This window comes from Lucilia sericata, unplaced genomic scaffold, assembly GCF_015586225.1.
Source record: "Lucilia sericata isolate MDLA Ls3-8-SP2 unplaced genomic scaffold, ASM1558622v1 Contig000000F_arrow, whole genome shotgun sequence".
Taxonomy (NCBI): Eukaryota; Metazoa; Arthropoda; class Insecta; order Diptera; family Calliphoridae; genus Lucilia; species Lucilia sericata.
Window position 1 is genome coordinate 359485 of NW_023994042.1, and position 18513 is coordinate 377997.

The window sequence follows — 18513 nt, forward strand, 5'->3', positions numbered from 1 at the left end:
TGAACATGATTCTGCTCGTCCATGTACAAGCACTTTGATCAAGTACTCGAGCTATCTAATCACTGACCATTGCTGACCCGTTGCTTCATTTCCGATTAAAAAAAAAATACTTCTGTTTACATCCGTTGAGTCGACAACAGCACCTAGAGACGTAATCAGTAGACCGAAATACCAAATCTATCATCCAAATCCGAAATCCATCAAATATGTAAAGTACTTTTTCTTACTTAGAGAGAACAAGCACACTGTGGTAAATCTGTTATGAACAGAGTAAACCCTGAACATACCCGGACAAGGGAGGAAAATTCAATGGTATCACTTGTATTAGATACCTTTCAACCATTACCATTCACGCCAGCACACTTCTCATTCATCCGACACACTTATAGCGAACAACATCCGACACACTCACTCTAGGTATATCTGTTGACTTCGGCAACAGCACCTAACTTATCCTGAATTATAGATATAACCGTGCATCAGTCTTTTAATCGACATTCTCTTCCCGCGAATTTGAGTTTAAACCACAGCCACTAAGTGGATCCCGAAGGAACCTCAAGCAATTGACCAGCCAGGACAAAGTGCAGGGGCAACTGCCCACCCTTAATACCAGATTATGTGGTTCTCTGATTCGACCTCATGTCAAATCATTTCAAGGAAAGGCATTGGTATCACCTCTTTTCCCTAGAATTTCAAAACATCAAGATCGGGTTTTCATCGGGTCCCCCGCTGGATATCTGTTGTCTCGGCAACAGCACCCAACTTATCCTGAATTATAGACTTAACCGTGTATCAATCTTTTAAACAACATTTGGGGTGTTGGGAATTTGGGATGCCATCACTTGCATCCCGAGGGGGCCTCTCCACTTACCGAGACAAGACAAAGTCCGAAACTCTGCATTGACGGTTGCCCTGGTACCAGTTTATAAGGCTCCCTGGTTCGATCACAGTTCAAATCATTACAAGAAGAGGCCGAGGATACATTTGACTCCATCAGTTTATAGTCCCGCCAGACTAGAGTTATTGGTAGCGCCTCTTTTCTCCCGGGTTACAATAACAACGAGATGGGAAGATTATCAAGGTAATATGCCCCGGGGGTGGGTGTGACAAATATAATTCGTTCTTCTATAACATTGAACCTTGAAACATTAAATTAAGCATGTAGTGCCCGGGGTAGTTGAGAAAACTGCGACTTTTTGGTACATTTTCGTTCTTTAAAGTACTTTTTGATTTTTCTATTATATTGAACCTAGAAACCTATAAAGGTGCATTTTTAGTACTTTTTCTTTCCTTAAACGGTACTTTTTGAGTTTTTATAATATTGCAGCCTAGAAACATAAAATTAAGAATGTATAGCGATGGGAACCTATAAAAGGGGACTTTTTGGTTTTTCAATTGATAATAATATTAAATATTCAGTGAATTGAACTTTGAATCAAATACATATGTATGTCGTGTCAGAGAGTACTGCAAAAATTATTAGCTGATTTGAACTGGTTATATCTTTTATAAAGAATCCTCACAACATAGCATACAGCTACATACATATTTATTTTATATACGAAAAAGATACAAATCAAACTTTCATTTTCATTAGAAGTATTGTGTAATAATTGTTTTGGCCAAAGGTAGTTGAGGAGGTGATGACGCTGGTGTCTTGGTGATGTCTTAAGCAGTGATGGTCACTTGCAATAAATGTGTTTGCTGTTTGTGTAGTTGTTGTATTGGTTCGACTACTTATTTATGCATGTGCATTTCAGGTGTTTTTTTAGGTGGTGGATAGAAGGGGTGGTGCCGGTGATTTCAGGTGGTGAGTTCGATTCAAACATGTTGGCCTTGTTGCAATGGCAACAGAATTTTACCTTTTTGGGGCGAAACAACAAACAAAGCAAAACAAATGGGAGTCGCAAAATAACAACAATAAGACACAATCGCCGTGCAGACAAGAACAACAACAACAACAGCATTTTTAAAAAAGTCACAACAAATATTACGAAAAATAAAAAAACAATACTTAAAAAATGCACAAGTGCCAGTTGGAAACTTGGCAAATCTATAAAAGTATCTGTTCGCCTAAAAAACGAGCTCAGTTGCGAACGGTACTTTGAAAAAAGCGTATTTATGGCAATAAACTTAACGTAACGTTTGCAAAAAAAAAAAAATATTTCGTCTAAACTAAAAAAAAATATATATAAAAAATTTAAGGGTTCAAAATCAAAAAACAACTTTAAAAACATATGGTTTTAATGGTTTGAAGAGAAAACTAATAACAAAAAAAATTAACAAATTCAAATTGCAGTGAAAAATTATAAACTGACTATAAAGATTTATCTTTTACTTTTCTTAGTTTTTTTTTCTAACAATAAAGTTTAAAATTTCTTCAAGTTTTTCCCTTTATTTAAAGAGCTTTTAATCACTTTGCAAAAGTTCGAAAAGTATCTGTATCTGACTGAGTTAGTGAATGGCGGATGTAAATAATTGTATATGTGTAAGTGAGTGTGTGCATGAGTGCGTATGTATGGATTTGTGCATTGTAAACCTGCAGTTCGGGGCAGCTATCTCGAATTAGTTTCTTCAACTGATATTTAACACTAAAATACCCCGGGTGCTTCGCTACCCTAATTAAATACATACATACAAAATTTGTATTACTTTTAAATGTAGAAAATTTTAATTGATTACAATTTTTTTAATATTTCTGTTTTTTTATATTCAATATTATCAAAATTTATCACGTGAATAAATTCACATTCAGTAAGGAGCGTGTATTTTTATTTCCATTCGTTTAGCTTCCACACTATGTCATGTGTTCCAGTTCCCTATTATAGACAATCAAAAAGGTACCATTTGAAGAATGGAAAAGTACCAAAGAGTCCCCACTTACAGATTATTATTCACTCAGGACCATGCATGTTCAAATCTATGTTTGTTAAAAAGTACGAAAAAGTTCCATCCTAAATAATCTTCCTCAAGGACTCATACTATAGAACATGCACACAGTATCATTTGAAGAAAGAAAAAGTACCAAAAGTGGAATAAATTCTACCTTTGTGGAAAGTACGAATAAAAAGAGTACCATTTTCGTCTAGGACTAGACTTTTTCGAAAATTAAGTTTACAAAATATTCCGTGTTTAAATCTATATATCAAAGATAAAACTCAAACAATTCAAGTCTGTATTCATTTGTTCCAGAAAAATGTCGCTTTCAAAAAGTACCAAACATTTACCCGAATTTAGTCCTATATAGACCTTAGAACCCGAATTCCAAAATAATATACTAATAGCTTATTTTGTGTGACTAAATTACTGTTTTTAAAATTTTATAAAAATTGGCGCGATTAGTTTGAATAAATTAAATTTCCCGTTTTCCCCTTTTTGTTACTTTTTTTCCCCAGTGAAATATCAAATACTATGATCCAATAAATATTACAGAGTCAGAACGTAATTTAATAGGTATACGTTAATAAGTCGAAAAAGTTTTCTTAATGTGCAAAAAAAGTACCAAAAATACGGTTTTCTCCCTTTTACACCCAAAGCGGGCTGAATTTTAAAAAAAGTACGAAATAGGTGTCTCATTATTTTTGAAGATATATCCAAAATATTTACAAAAAATTTATTAAGTTTATTAGTTATAAAAGTTATAAAGTCACCCCTTAAGAGTACGAATTTCCAAAAAGTACCAGACAGCCATCCGCTCATTTTAAGAGTAGATACAGGTGCATCTTAAATCTAATGCACACACATACTTGACATAAACTAAGTGATAACTATAACCAGGTAATATCATGGCCACGCCCTTTTTATACCGTCCACCATGAGTAAAAATTTCAGACTACCTCTTAAGTAGTTATCTCAGAAACTTCCAAGATATTTCGATGAATTTTGTCACACTTTATTATACCCTACCCCACTTAAGTGTGGAGGGTATATTGGATTTGTGCTGGTGTTTGTAACGCATAGAATTAATGGTTCTATATATACCTTTAAGTATACCAATTGGCTCAGAATCATTCTCTGAGTCGATTAAGCCATGTCCATCTTGTTATCAAACTACAGGTCGCAATTTTGAAGATAATTGGATGAAATTTGGTACACACATTACTTTTGAATCAAGGACGATATTGATCCATTATTTCACCTAGCCCTCATATAACCGTACCCCCTAAATTGGGATTTATAGCTCATTAAATAGGCACAAATCCCTTAACAAAATTTTGTTAGAATCGGTTCATAATTGATCCTAGCCCCCATATATAGCCTCCATAAGAAAATCATTTTTTCATCAAAAATATATCGAAATTAAGGGAAAATTCAACATAAATGCTTTATTATTAAAAATAATAAACATATGGTTGCCTACGCCTACTATACTTTTTTATATGTTTTTTTCTATCAGGGATTAAGTATGTTTAAAATCATAACAATATATTCCCGGAAATTAGTTCATAATAACTCCTTCAAATATATCGGTATCAACACAAAATTTTGCACATGTAAATATTATATGAACACAAATCATACTACCAACGTAGATCTGTGTCGGTTCACATTGGCTCCCATATAAGGCCCACTTCCGAAAATCCCTTAAACACACATATTTCATTTCCAAATAAAGCTATCTTGGTAAAATTCGACACAAATATGTATTGCTTTTATGTCAATCACTCTACGAGTCCATCATTTGTCTTATCTCCGATATAAGGTTCATTTCTGAAAATCATTTAATACCACACAATTCATTATTAAACAAAATTCGAATCGGATCGAACAGATAAATCATTCTATTAACATGTTTTCGAATTGGTTTATTATTGGTAGCTCCGATATACCAATAATATCATAGTTTTAAATATCACTTAAACGACACATATAAAACCACATTCGAAAATTGCTTAATATAAATTTTTCTGGACCTAATCAATAAGGGAGGCTTGGCACCTCCATTATAAATTAAATAACAAAATTCGTTTATCTAATAAACTATTAGAGCTCAAATTCTAAAACTTTCCACGAAAAAGATTAGCGGACTTTTATAAGGCACCTCCCATATTAATTAAATACAAAAATTCATATATCTTGGAAACTGTTAGAGCTAGAATCTTCAAAAATCGTGAGCTTCTTGTTTATATAGATTTTAGGGTAGCAAAGCACACTGGGTATAGAAAAAAAATTTATTTTCATTGCGTTTTAGTTAATAACTTCTGAACTATTCGAGCTAGGATATAGAAGAGAGTTAATGTGCTCTCATACCATGCCCTTTCTTTTAATTTTAACGCGACGCTCTTTGATATATTCGGCTTTAAAATTAAATCAAAACTAGAATGTACATTTAAAATTAAGGGCGATGTAGTTGTGTCAATTAACTTATATTCTTCTGTCTGTCTGTCCGTTCATTCTGACTAATTTGGCATTCGAAAGCAATCGATATCTCTATAGAATTTTCAAAACATTTATTAAAAATTTCGATGGCCTTCGAATGTCAGAATTTGGCGTTTTCAATATATAATCAACCTGTGGCCAAACTCGAGTCTCTTAATGAGATCGATATTTGGGAAAGTAATGTCTAAAAGACATAAATTAACTCCTTGTAAACTTGCGGGAAAGTTAAAATATTTTTCATCTTCATTTGTATGCGTTTTTTACTTTTTTGTTTTTATTTCTCGTTCTTGTGATCAAGACATCTGATGATTTATTTTTAGCAAACTGTTTAACTGTGTAAAAAAAGTGTGTCTGCCAGAAAGAACAGAAACCAAAATAAAACAACTGAAATACGAAAAAAACAAATTTGAAACCATCTGTCATCAGAAATTTGAAAAAAAAAGAAATTGCAAAATATAAATAACAAAACGCAAAAACTACACATGTGTGTTTGGCCCTGTAGATTTTATAAATACATTTTTGAATTTTTTTTTTTTTTTGCCAAATTGCAATTTTTTGTAGGTCATTTTTTTATTGTTTGTTAAGTGTAACAAGAAAAACACATGCATTAGATGCATGAATTGTATTCAAGAAGACTTTAAGGCGCTTTTTGTTGGCAATATTTTGCACATTTGAAAAAAAAATATAAAGATACGTTGTTGTTTAATTGTCAACTTATTTAGATAATAAAGAAAAAAAATTAAGTGAATAGTAAAACCAAATACAATTTTAAAAAAACAAATAATAATAAGAAATAAAAAACTTTACTTGTATTGTTTATAATATAAACACTCAATGTCAACCGTCATCATGTCGAAAACTTCATATAAAACTCAATATTTCAAGCACGGTAAGTAAAAAACTATTAAAAAAAATATTTTATATATTTTTAATTATTTGCTATGGGAAAGATATTATACATTGTTGTGAAGATTTAAGAAATCAAAGTATCGATTACGTCAAATCTTATATAACAACCATTGATATTAAAATGTGCATAAGGACCATTTTCAGAAGAGGGTTATTTTTGGCGGCTTGGACCGAACTCTTCGGCATTCGAAGAAGTGTTTAATTTCTAACCTACTTGGGGAGTAATGACCGTATAAAGTAACTCATTAGAGAGTTAAATTAGGCATGGGGGTAATGATTACACAATGTAATTAATTACAAGGTCAATTATAATTACTTGTAGTGTGTAATTGAAATAATAACCAATCGCAATTACTTGTAATTTAAGTTTTCCCAATTACGATTACTTGTAATGTGTAATCGCAATTACTTGTAATCGCAATTACTTGTAATTTAAGTTTTCCCAATTACGATTACTTGTAATGTGTAATTGACCAATAACCAATTACAATTATTTGTAATTGTAATTTAGGTATTACTAATTACAAATTACATGTAATTATAAAGAACAAAATTCACAATTACAAGTAATTCTAATTGGAAATTGTTCAATTACAAGTAATTGTTATTGGCAAAACTTCAATTACAATTACAGGTAATTGCAATTGTCAAAACTTCAATTACAATTACAAATAACTGTAATTGGCAAAACTTCAATTACAATTACAAGTCTGAGTTAAATACAATTACTTGTAATGTTTAATTTATCAATTCTTACAGGCTTGGGTTTAATTTAGTAGTTACCAATTACTATTACATACATATAATTTTACTCTTTAAGCGCACACATTTATATGTTATGCTTTATGTTTTTAATTTCCGAAATTTTAAATTTATAAAAATTTAACTCACAATTTCCTTGGTTCCGATATATTTAAACAAATTTTCTGAGAAAGGCTTTATACATTTGTATATGTTTGGGGGCTAGGTAAAATAAAGGATGGACTTTAACCATTTTTAAAAGGTTTTGTCATTGGATCAAAAAGCATACGTGCTTATTGTTTTTAAAATTTCAACCTCTACCAGACGGTCAGACGACTTACATGGCTTAATCGATTCAGAAAATGATTCTTAACAGATTAGTATACTCAAACGCAGTATAGTGGAGTAGGGTAAAAAAATAAGTTCCGTGGTATTAAGATAAACAGAAATGCTAAAAATTATTTCAAAATTTTTGTAAATTTAGCAATATGTAATGTCTCTAATTTTAAAATATTTCTGAATGCAAAAATTACATTAAAACTCTATTAATTACACTAGTTGCTCATGATATAAAACCTATATGTGTTTTCGGAAGGAAAAGTATAATATTTCTAGTTTTACTTTTTTTTATATAAACAATTTTATTTGTCTTCCTCAAAACACTTTAAAAATGGTTTTCATGTCACAAAAATATTGAAAATTCCGTTGAATTAATTTTAAATCTCGGTGAATAGATGTCAGGTTTATAACTCATACTTCCAATATTTTTTCGGAAAAATATATATGAGAATGTATGAAATGAATTGACAGATATATTCAAATCCGTAAGTTTGTAATTCTGGAATAAATTGTCAATAATATTTTCGAAATTTATGTATTTTTTTTTTATGAAAAAAAACGTGACAGCAAAATTACTAAATATTTGGTAAAAATAAAAAGAACAGAAAGTAGGATGAGAAAGTCTTAATTATATATTATTGATTTTTTCAATACTTATTTTCAATAAATTAACAAGAACTCCTAAAGGATGATAAAAATTAAAACCTCTTTATTTCGTATAGGAAAAATAAAATTTGTTAATTAACCGTCATACATAGCCTTTTCCAAAATTATATGTTTCATTCCATGAGCAAACAAAAAGTATTAGTTTGTAAAATAGCGTACTGAACGTATTTGTAAAAATATATGAAATCTCTTGAATTATTTCTATCACCTCGAATTTAAAAAAGCATTGAGTTCCAGAAAAATATTTTAGAATACAACATTTTAAAGTATTCACTTGTATTGGCGTAATTTTAAGTTATTTATCTTCATGAATCTTTTTGCATTATTTTGAATTACTATGTAAATTATTACATTTCTCATATGTGTTGTTGCTTGTGTTTGGGTAGATATTTAATTCTGATTTTTTCCGGTTAAACCTATTTTCAATATAAATATTTTTTGCAAAAAATTTGTCTTTTTTATTTATATACTAAAATTGCAAAAAAGCTAAAAATGCTAAAATTATTTTATAAAAATGCTAAATAAAATGCCAAATGCTAAATTAAAATTTTACAGCTAAATCAAAATAAAAAATGCTAAATCTTGCTAAATTTTGTCATTCCGTTTGTAACACATCGAAATTTTGGCTTAATAATATTTATATAGCGACGAAATAACTTTAAAAAGGTCTTGTAGCCACCAAAATCTCTCTACTAAGTTTTATTGGGGTCGGTGCATAAGAGACCATATCACCCACATAAAGTCCCCTTTAGAAAATGCTTTAACGCTTATAATTAGACTTACAATACCCGCATAGTTATGAAATTAGACAAAAACTAGGGACCAAAATATATCTACTAAATGTTATGAGTATCGGTCCATAGTGATCCTGAGTATGGACCTATATAAGGTCTTCCTCAGAAAATGTTTTTAACACTCATAACTGACTTAAAATTATAAGTATAGCAACGAAATTTGACATAAATAAGTTCGTAATTGATCCTATCCCCCTATAAGTACCCTTCATAAAATATCTTTAATGAACATAATTAGTTTAAAATTATTATGACATTAGGCAAAACAAGTTTTATAAAAACTAAAATATCTCTACCTAATTTTATTATAATTGGTCCACATATCAGGTCACCTTTAGAAAATAATTTTATGGAACCTTTAAAATTGAGCTTTTGTCTAAAAAATCATTGCAGAATAATCTTGAAGTACTAAATTATAATACATCTGAAATATTTACCAAGATATAATAATATCCGAAATATTTACCAAGATATAAGCATTCAAAATTAATATGCCGCTTCAGAAATATTACAAGAAAATTATTTTATTTTTAAAGTAGCAACTTTGAGCACCTATATTTCGGGTTAAAGGAACTCTGCAATATTTTTAGTTATTTTTCTATAGTATATGGAATGTTTACTGTTAACTATAATAACAAGCAAGACAATTGGAAAGCGTTTAATTTTTTATTTTTGTCGTTCTAAAAGTACCAAATGTCTCACTGTGCACCGTTTCATTATTCCAAGAGGCCTTATGGGATTCTCTCACCCATATTTTTATACCCTACACCACTTTAGTGGGGAGGGTATATTGGATTTGTGCTGATGTTTGTAACGCACAATAATATTGATCCTATACCCACCTTTAAGTATACCAATCGGCTTAGAATCATTTTCGACTTAGCTATGTCCGTCCGTCTATATAAACCTTGTAATCAAACTACATGTCGCAATTTTGAAGATAATTCAATGAAATTTGGCACATGGTATTCTATTATCCCAGGGACGAAGCCTATTAAAAATGGTTAATATCGGTCCATTATTTCACGTAGCCCCCATACAACTGAACCCCCGAATAGGGCTTATAAACCTTGTAATCAAACTACAAGTCGCAATTTTGAAGATAATTCAATGAAATTTGGCAGATGATCTTCTATGGTACCGGAGACGAAGCCTATTGAAAATGGTTAACATCGGTCCATTATTTCACCTAGACCCCATACAACTGAACCCGACGAATAGGGATTTTAAGTTTATAATTATGTTTAATATACTCGTATCTCGACAAAAAGCTGCAAAACCAAGTTCTATACTAGCCTTGATGTCTCTCATGAATTTTACAATTATAGGGTCTCATTTGACCATTGTCCCTATACAAATCCCCCTTCAAAATTTTACTTAAATGTCCACAATTTTATTCAACAATAAATGGCTTAAGTATAATTCAAGGCAAGGTTTTTGTAACAGGTGTAGGGTATTATATGGTCGGCCTCGCCCGACTATAATTTCTTACTTGTTAATTCAGCTTTTGTTGCGTCGAATGGTTTTGCGTTTGTCAGGTTAACTACCTCGATCTCCCTTCCCTTTAAAGCTATTATATTCGCCCTTTCGTTGCCGACTACTCCCGAGTGGCCTGGTAACCATACCTCTGGGAGAATATTCGGTTAAAGCTTTCTTACAATCCATTACGGTCTTATATTTAATTCTATCACCTGATATCGCCCTAATTGCTGTGATCGTCATATTTATTCTAATCCAATTTACACATTCTGTTATTCCTCGGACTTCTGCCCGGAAGCTTGTGTTATGATTAGGTAAACGGTGATATATTTCTATTCCTGGATATTCAATATAGAACCCCTGGCCCTCAATTTAGAGCCATCCGTGTAAAAACGGATTTCTACTGGTATTTGCTCTAGTTTTCCGCTTAACCAAGACATTCTATCTGGGATCAGCTTTTCAAAGTTTTCGACATATTCTGTGTCTGGTAAACATGCACGCCCGATGTTATCCTTTAGTTTTAAATACTAAGGAAACATAATCACTAACTAGTTCTGGCAACATTAAATTAGTGACAATAAAATACAACAAAACAAGAAATATTATTAGAAAATATCTGATTTTTAAAATCTATGAACCCAACTCAATATAAAATATTCACATTCTTTAAACTCTCAATCGCACACAAATCTAGTATAAATAATGATTGTTTTGTTTTTTAAGTTTCGTATTTCGCGATTGTTTTTATTCAACTTTTTATTTCTCTTCTATTTGACTGCAATTGTTCATGTGTGAGTAACCGTTTTTGTAGACGATTTTTTTTATGAATGAATTTAAATATTCATTGATTTGTTTTTGTACAATAGTATTTATTCAAACATGTTATTTCAACTTTATTCAATGATGCTGTTTGGTTTATTTCTCTTTTGATTATTTTGTTTTGATTTTATTTTTCTTCTTTTTACAAAGTTCAAAACCAATAAACATGTTTAAACGTGCTACACTTTGCTCGAGCAAGCTTGTGCGAAAAAAACATCTACAGAAACTCATTTAAATACAATTTTTATTCGCACATTAAACCAATAATGTTTTTGTAAAAGTTCAATTTATAACGGCTCGTATTTTATAGTGAGATTTTTTTTGATTATTGATGTTTTTGTTGGGGTATTAAGTTAAATTGATTATTTAGATACATTCAGCGAGTATTGTGTGTATATGATATTGGAAAATATAAAAACAAAAAAGTTATTAAGCAAATAGTACATACAGTAGCGAGCACAAAAATGCAACGAAATGAAATAACAGTAAATTTAGGATTTTTAATGTGTTTTTAATGAAAGTTTCTTATAGAACTTATATAATACGAGTGTTTAAAAATTATGATCTAAATAAAAAAGAACTATTACAAATACTCTAGAATCCATGCTTGAAATTTGGCCGCTCTTTTGAGTGAACAATTTGGCGTAAATCGCACTCTGAATCACGATTTCACTTGAGGAAAAGCGTTGAAAGAAAGCAGAAAGTGAAAGTGATCATCCATTCAATGAAAACTCCCTCTCTCTCTCTCTCGGAAAGATCGTAAAAATCAAAATTGGTCAAAATCGGCTTACGAAAGATGTCAGTGGTCGTTGTCAGTTTCGCAAATGAGCATTTGGGTGACTTTATTGAAGTTCACCTTGCTCGCGGAAGGTTTAATAAAGTGTTGCTTGTTTCATTTCTTCAAATTCTTTTAGATTTGTTTTAAGCTTTTTAAAAATGCCTAATATCAGACTTTTAATTTTGGAATGTAAGTTTTTGCTGGGACATTTTCATAACGAGTAAACTTTACATTCGGCTTAGAAGGGTTTTATTCAAATTTAAAGTCCAAGTTCATCCAAATTTTAATGAATGATTTATTTTTAAAAATAAATCTTGTTTGTCCAGTTCGTCATAAATAGCTTTTATATAGATTTATTCAAAAAAATGTTTGAGTATCGGCCCATATTTGATCCTATCGAATGTTTAGAGGTAAAAATAAACGGGGAAAACAGGATTTTGGTAATTATCTTGCACATTATTAATGATACAAGAAAAAATTCTCCATTTACTTCAAAAAAGAGCAGACAGGTTGCGGCTACTTTTTTTCAAATTCTAACGTTTAAAGCTGAAAATACTTATGTAACAAAGGTGTTTTAAATTTTTATAACATTTTACAAAATGGTAGTTTTGAAAAATTTGATGCAAAAATACAATTTTAAGTATCTTAACACGTAAAATGTTATGGCACTTTTTTCAATTTAAGTTCTTTAAATCATACTTTTTGAATTTTATTAAAATAAAATTTACTATGCTGGGTCTTAAGTGAATGGTAGTCTATAAAGATAGACTTTTTTATACCCTACTCCACTTTAGTGGATTTGTGCTGATGTTTGTAACATACAAAAATATTCGTCCTAGACCCTTAAAGTATACCAATCGGCTTAGAATCGTTTTCTGAGTCGATTAAGCTATGTCCGTCCATCCGTCTGGCTGGCTGGCTGTCCATGTAAACTTTGTGCGCAAGGTACAGGTCGCAATTTTCAAGATAATTGGATGAAATTTGGCACACACGTTTTATTTGACCCAAGCCTATTGAAAATGGTTAAAATCGGTCCATTATTTCACCTAGCCCCCATAGAACAGAACCCGCCGAAAAGGGCTTCTGAGCTCATAATTATGTTAAATATACAGATATATCGATAAAATACGGCACAACTAAGTTTTATAGAAGTCTTGATGACCCTGCCAAATTTCATAAAGATCGGGACCCATTTGACCCTAGCTCCCATACAAAGTCCCCTTCGGAAAATTACTTGAATGTCCCCAATTAACTTATAAACACAAATATCGCGATGAAATTCAGCACAATAAAATATTATGTAAATATAAATATATTCACAAAATTTTATCGGGCTTGGTCCATATTTGCCCCTAGCCCCCATATAAAGCCTCTTTCAGAAAATTAGTTTTTCATCCATAAATTGCTTAAATGTATCGGAACAAGATAAATGCTTTATTATGAAAAATAAATCACATTTAATATTCATAACTGGTGTAGGGTATCATATGGTCGGCCACGCCCGACTATACTTTCTTACTTGTTTAACATAAAACTAAACAAACCTCAGTGAATGAGTGGTTATAAGAAGGCAGTTGTTATTTCAAATATGTTGGATTGATAGGAGGATGTATATTACATCAATTCCAAAGAAATACACCTAGGCCACTGTCGGCATGTTGTGCGCTCCTTTTCATGGAAGAAAATTTTTTGTTGGTATAAAAAAACATTGTTAACTTAATTAACAATGTTCAGAAATTCAGTTCCCTGGATGTAAAGTCTAATAATTTTCCAATCGGTATTCGTGAGAAATGTTATATCCGGAATAGAATCACTACCAAGGTATTTGAATCTAATTTCGACGAATATCTGACAGTGGCAAAGAAAGTGCTTCAGGGTTTCACTGTTTTCTCCACATGCTCTACATTAATCTGAATACGCACGTCCAATTTTTTATAGCAGTGCACGTAATCCTGTATGTCCACTCAGAATCATACTAACCTCAGACTTTTTCATTTTGAGGAGATTTCTACTCTTGCTCTCATTAGGGTCACCCCATAGAATCGTTATAGCGATAAAATTCGACACACATAAGTTTCATACGAGCCAAAATCTCTCTATCAAATTTTATGTGCTCGGTCCATAATTGACCTTACCCCCCATTTAGGGTCCCCTTCAGAAAATGAATTTAACGCTCATTACTAGCTTAAAAAGGTGGCGTGTCATAATGTATGGGTATTTCGAACACCGGCTTCGCTAAATTAAGCCTTTTTTTGATAAATGGACTCTTTGAAATCGATGGACTTTATGTGCCATTGCTCATGGACATTGTGACACTTTTGAAATTGTCATAACGTCCATGGACATTATGACTCAATTTAGTATGTCATAACGTCTATGGACATTAAAACACTGGACATTATGACACGCCACCGCTTAAAAATACTAGTATAGCGATGAAATTCGACACACATATCGGGAAGTGATATTCGATGTAAACATGTTTTATATGAACCAAAATCGGTCTAAATAAATGTATGAAAAACTTTATGAAAAACGGTCAATAATTCATCCTACCTCTCATATAAGGTCCTTTTCAGTTAATTTGATGAGAAATATCACCCTGATGTTTATAGGGGAGCATTCCTTTTACGACATGCGGTTTGATGGTGGGTATATGAGATTCGACACAGCCGAATATAATACTCTCACTTGTTAATTCAGACTTCGTTGCGTCGAATGGTTTTGCGTTTCTCCCTTCCCTTTAAAACTAATGCATTCGCCATTTCGTTGCCGACTACTCCCGAGTGGCCTGGTACCCATACGATGTAAACTTTACATCTGGGAGAGCATTCAGTTAAAGCTTACTTACAATCAAATACGGTCTCAGATTTAACTTTGTAGACTAACAATTGCCCTATTTGCTTTCTGGCTGTCGGTAAATATGTTAAGCCCCGTGGGCGCCGTATTTATTCGAATCAAATTTACGCATTCCGTTATTGCTCGTACTTTTGCCTGGAAGCCTGTGTTGTGATTAGATAAACGGTGGTATGTTTCTGATTCTGGGTCTTCAATATAGAACCCCAGGCCCACTTTGTCCACCAATTAAAAGTCATCCGTGTAGCAATCCGTACAAGTATTTGCTTTCATGTTCCACTTGACCAAATTATTCTATCTGGGATCAGTGTTTCAAAGTAAATATTATGTGTCTGGTATGCGATGGATGATTGTGTATAGCCTTCCAATGTGCCCAGTATACATTGATGACGTGTCCTATAACCGCTTTTGGCGGTTTTTATTATTTTTTTTTTTCAACTAAAATGTGGGCGTCATGAAAATAACTCCCCAAAAATGAAATAAGTCCTCAAATTTGGGGATTTATTTCATCATGAAATAATTCCCCAATTTAAAAATGAAAAAAAGCCCCAACGAAATGAAATAACTTCCTAAAATAAAATGAAATAACACCCCATATTTGGGAATTTTTTTCATATGAAACAAATCCCTAATTTTAAAATGAAATAAGTTTAAAATAACAAATTATGGAAAAAGTAGGTTTTAGGGAAATTTCTAAAAAAAGTAGGTCGCTCATACTTTCGAGTGGGACTTCAAAGTATAATACATTTCAGTTTAATCGCTTAATAAAAATTCCCTTAATAGCCGGCCTGCTGCCGGGCGCAAGGACTTTCTACTCTATGGTATGTCCAACAACGGCTTCGCTTAATAAATATTTCCTAAATAGCCGGCCTTAAAAATACAAGAAATAACAAGTAAGAGTGTTATATTCGGCTATGCCGAATCTTATATACCCACCATCAAACCTCGTTTGACTCGAACGAAACTTACTTATGTCGAAAAAAATCTATATATTCGTATATTTAGGCCAGTTATAAGCGTTAAAGTAATTTTCTGAAGGGGATCTTATATAGGGGGGTAGGCTCAATTATGGGTCGATCCTCATAAAATTTGGTAGACAGAATTTGGTTCATATTAAATTTAATTGTGTCGAATTTCATCGCTACACTGGTATTTTGAAACCATTAATGAGCGTTGCAGTCATTTTCTGAAGGAGACCTTATATGGGGGGTAGGGTCAATCATGGACCGATCCTCATAACATTTGTTAGATAGATTTTGACTCGTATGAAACTTACTTATGTCAAATTTTATCTATATACTAGTATTTTTAAGCCAGAAATGAGCGTTAAAGTCATTTTTGAAGGGGACCTTATATGGGGGTAGGGTCAATTATGGACCGATCCTCATAAAATTTTGCATAGTGATTTTGGATCATAAGAAACTTACTTATGTCGAATTTCATCGCTATATTCGTATTTTTAAACAAGTTATGGCTGTTAAAGCTGCTTTTCGAGGGGCCACTTGTATGGGGGCTATCCGAAAACGTGGACCGATATTGCCCATTTCCAATACCAAACAAACCTTGTGAAATTTCAACCCTCTAGCTCTTTCCATTCGGACTCTATCGTGCTTTCAACAGACAGACAGACAGATCAAGTGGGTCTATGATCAATATTTCGATGTGTTACAAACGGAATGACAAAATCAATATACCCCCATCTTTTTTGATGGTGGGTATAAAAAGATATATATCTGATAGCAAGGGTTTTATCCTCTGGGGTACATTGGACACCGGCTTCGCTAAGAATACACTTTCCCTGTATCAAGAGTGTTGAGTCTTAGGCCGGCTAATTTAGGAAAACTTTATTAAGCGAGACCGGTGTTCGTCATATTATAGAGCGGTAAATGCTTGAGTCCGGCCGTAGGCCGCATATTTATTAGTAGAAAGTTCTTGCGCCCGGCCGCAGACCGCCTATTATGGGAATCTTTATTAAGCGATTAAAGTAAAATGTATTAAACTTTTAAGCTCCACTCGAAAGTATGAGCGACCTACTTTTTTAGAAATGTCACTAAAACAGACATGCTCCATAATTTGTTATTTTCAAATGGGAACTTATTTCATTTTAAAATTAGTTGTGTTTTGTTGCTAACGTTCAAAGGCAATTTCATATAAATTTAAAATTTATAAACGTTAGGAGTTAACGTGTAAAATTATACAAGTTAATTTTAACGTCGATAAAAGTGCTACCAATTCAAAAATAAAAATACAAATATTAATGTGTTTATGTCAAACAATAAAAAACTATTTTAAAATAAAATTTAAATCAAAAAAAATATCAAATAAAAAAACCTTTTTTAAGAAAATGTAAATAATTTCAAGATTTAGCAGATTTCTTCTGTGGAGTGATGCCAAGTCAGGTAATGTTCGTTTTGTTGCTAACTTTAAGCGTTAACACTCATTGATAGCAACAAAACACAACTATAATTCATTTGTTTCATATGAAATAAATTCCCAAAAATGGGGTGTTATTTCATTTTAATTTAGGAAGTTATTTCATTTCGTTGGGTCTTTTTTCATCTTTAAATTGGGGAATTATTTCACAATGAAATAAGTCCCCAAATATGAAGACTTATTTAATTTTTGTTTTGGGGAGTTATTTCGTGGGGAGTTATTTCATGACGCCTTCTATATCATGCAATTTTCTTTAATGTTCAATAATAATGACAAACAAATTGTTTAACTTCTGTGAGAGATATGCATTGTTTTATGTTTTATTGGATTTTATAAAGTTAATTTTTTTCTATTAACATTATAAATCAAATACCTTATAAAAATGATTAATTCTCACTTAATTTACATATTTATTGCCCCAAATTCTTTACTTATTGACTCATAACCACTTTTACTTTAATACAAACGTGCAGAAAGAAAAAGAGACAGATTAATTTTATTTCATTAATTTGTGGTCATTTTAAAGATTGTCACACTTTTTTTAGGAGAATTTTAATATTTGTATTGATTCGTCATTGCCTATTGAAATATTTGAATAATTTGCAAACCTGTTGGAAATACACACAAGCTAAAAATATATATTTTATTTATAATCTCAGTTGTTGCTAACATGCATAATTATTATTCTATGACTATGACTAGATATTTGGGGAATTCATAGATTAGCAATAGAGCGAGAGAAAAATGAACTTTGTAATTTTAAGAACTGAAAAAAATTAAAAATGTCAATGATGGAATGTTAATAAATGCTAGCAATTTCTAGTTATTATAAAATATTTAGGAAGTCAATTGTTATTAATAAATTCTTAACATTACACTTATTCATTTAATAGATGTTAAGAAATAAATGATCGTGCAAGGTTAATTAATACAAATTTCCGTTCTTTACTAATTAATCTCAACAGCTTTTAAGTTTTACGTTTTTATAAATGAATCTTTTATAAAACAAATAAATAAATTTAAAAATTGCCACAATAAATGTTTAACAAAACGTTTTGTTTTTCAGAATCATCTATAACTTATGTCTATTTTTAGTTTTTTGAAATATCGTTTTTTATTTATGTTCTTTTTTATATTTGTTTCAAAATCCCAGCAAACATACATTTTTGTTAACAAATTATGTTTTATCAGACTAAATCAAAAGAATTCAAGAAATTCTATTTTAATATATTTTTTTCTTTAAGTTTGTTGGTTTTTTTAATATATATTTTGCTTAATAGCTGTCACACACCAAATTTTGTTAGTTATTTTACACTTTAA

At 31.3% G+C, this 18513-nt stretch overlaps 1 protein-coding gene across 7 annotated transcripts in view; it reads left to right on the forward strand.

The window, feature by feature from the left end:
- Window positions 1–1969: 1969 nt before the first annotated feature.
- Window positions 1970–18513, forward strand: part of LOC119608139 (protein rhomboid-like) — a 110559-nt gene continuing 94015 nt past the window's right edge. The window contains exons 1-2 of one of the 7 annotated variants that reach the window (XM_037962540.1): window positions 1970–2488; window positions 5678–6268. The gene's annotated coding sequence lies outside the window, so the exon portion shown is untranslated. Of the gene's footprint in view, window positions 2489–3760; window positions 3778–5677; window positions 6269–18513 lie in introns of those variants that run through there. The other 6 variants (XM_037962469.1, XM_037962851.1, XM_037962624.1 and 3 more) reach the window with 6 other exon arrangements.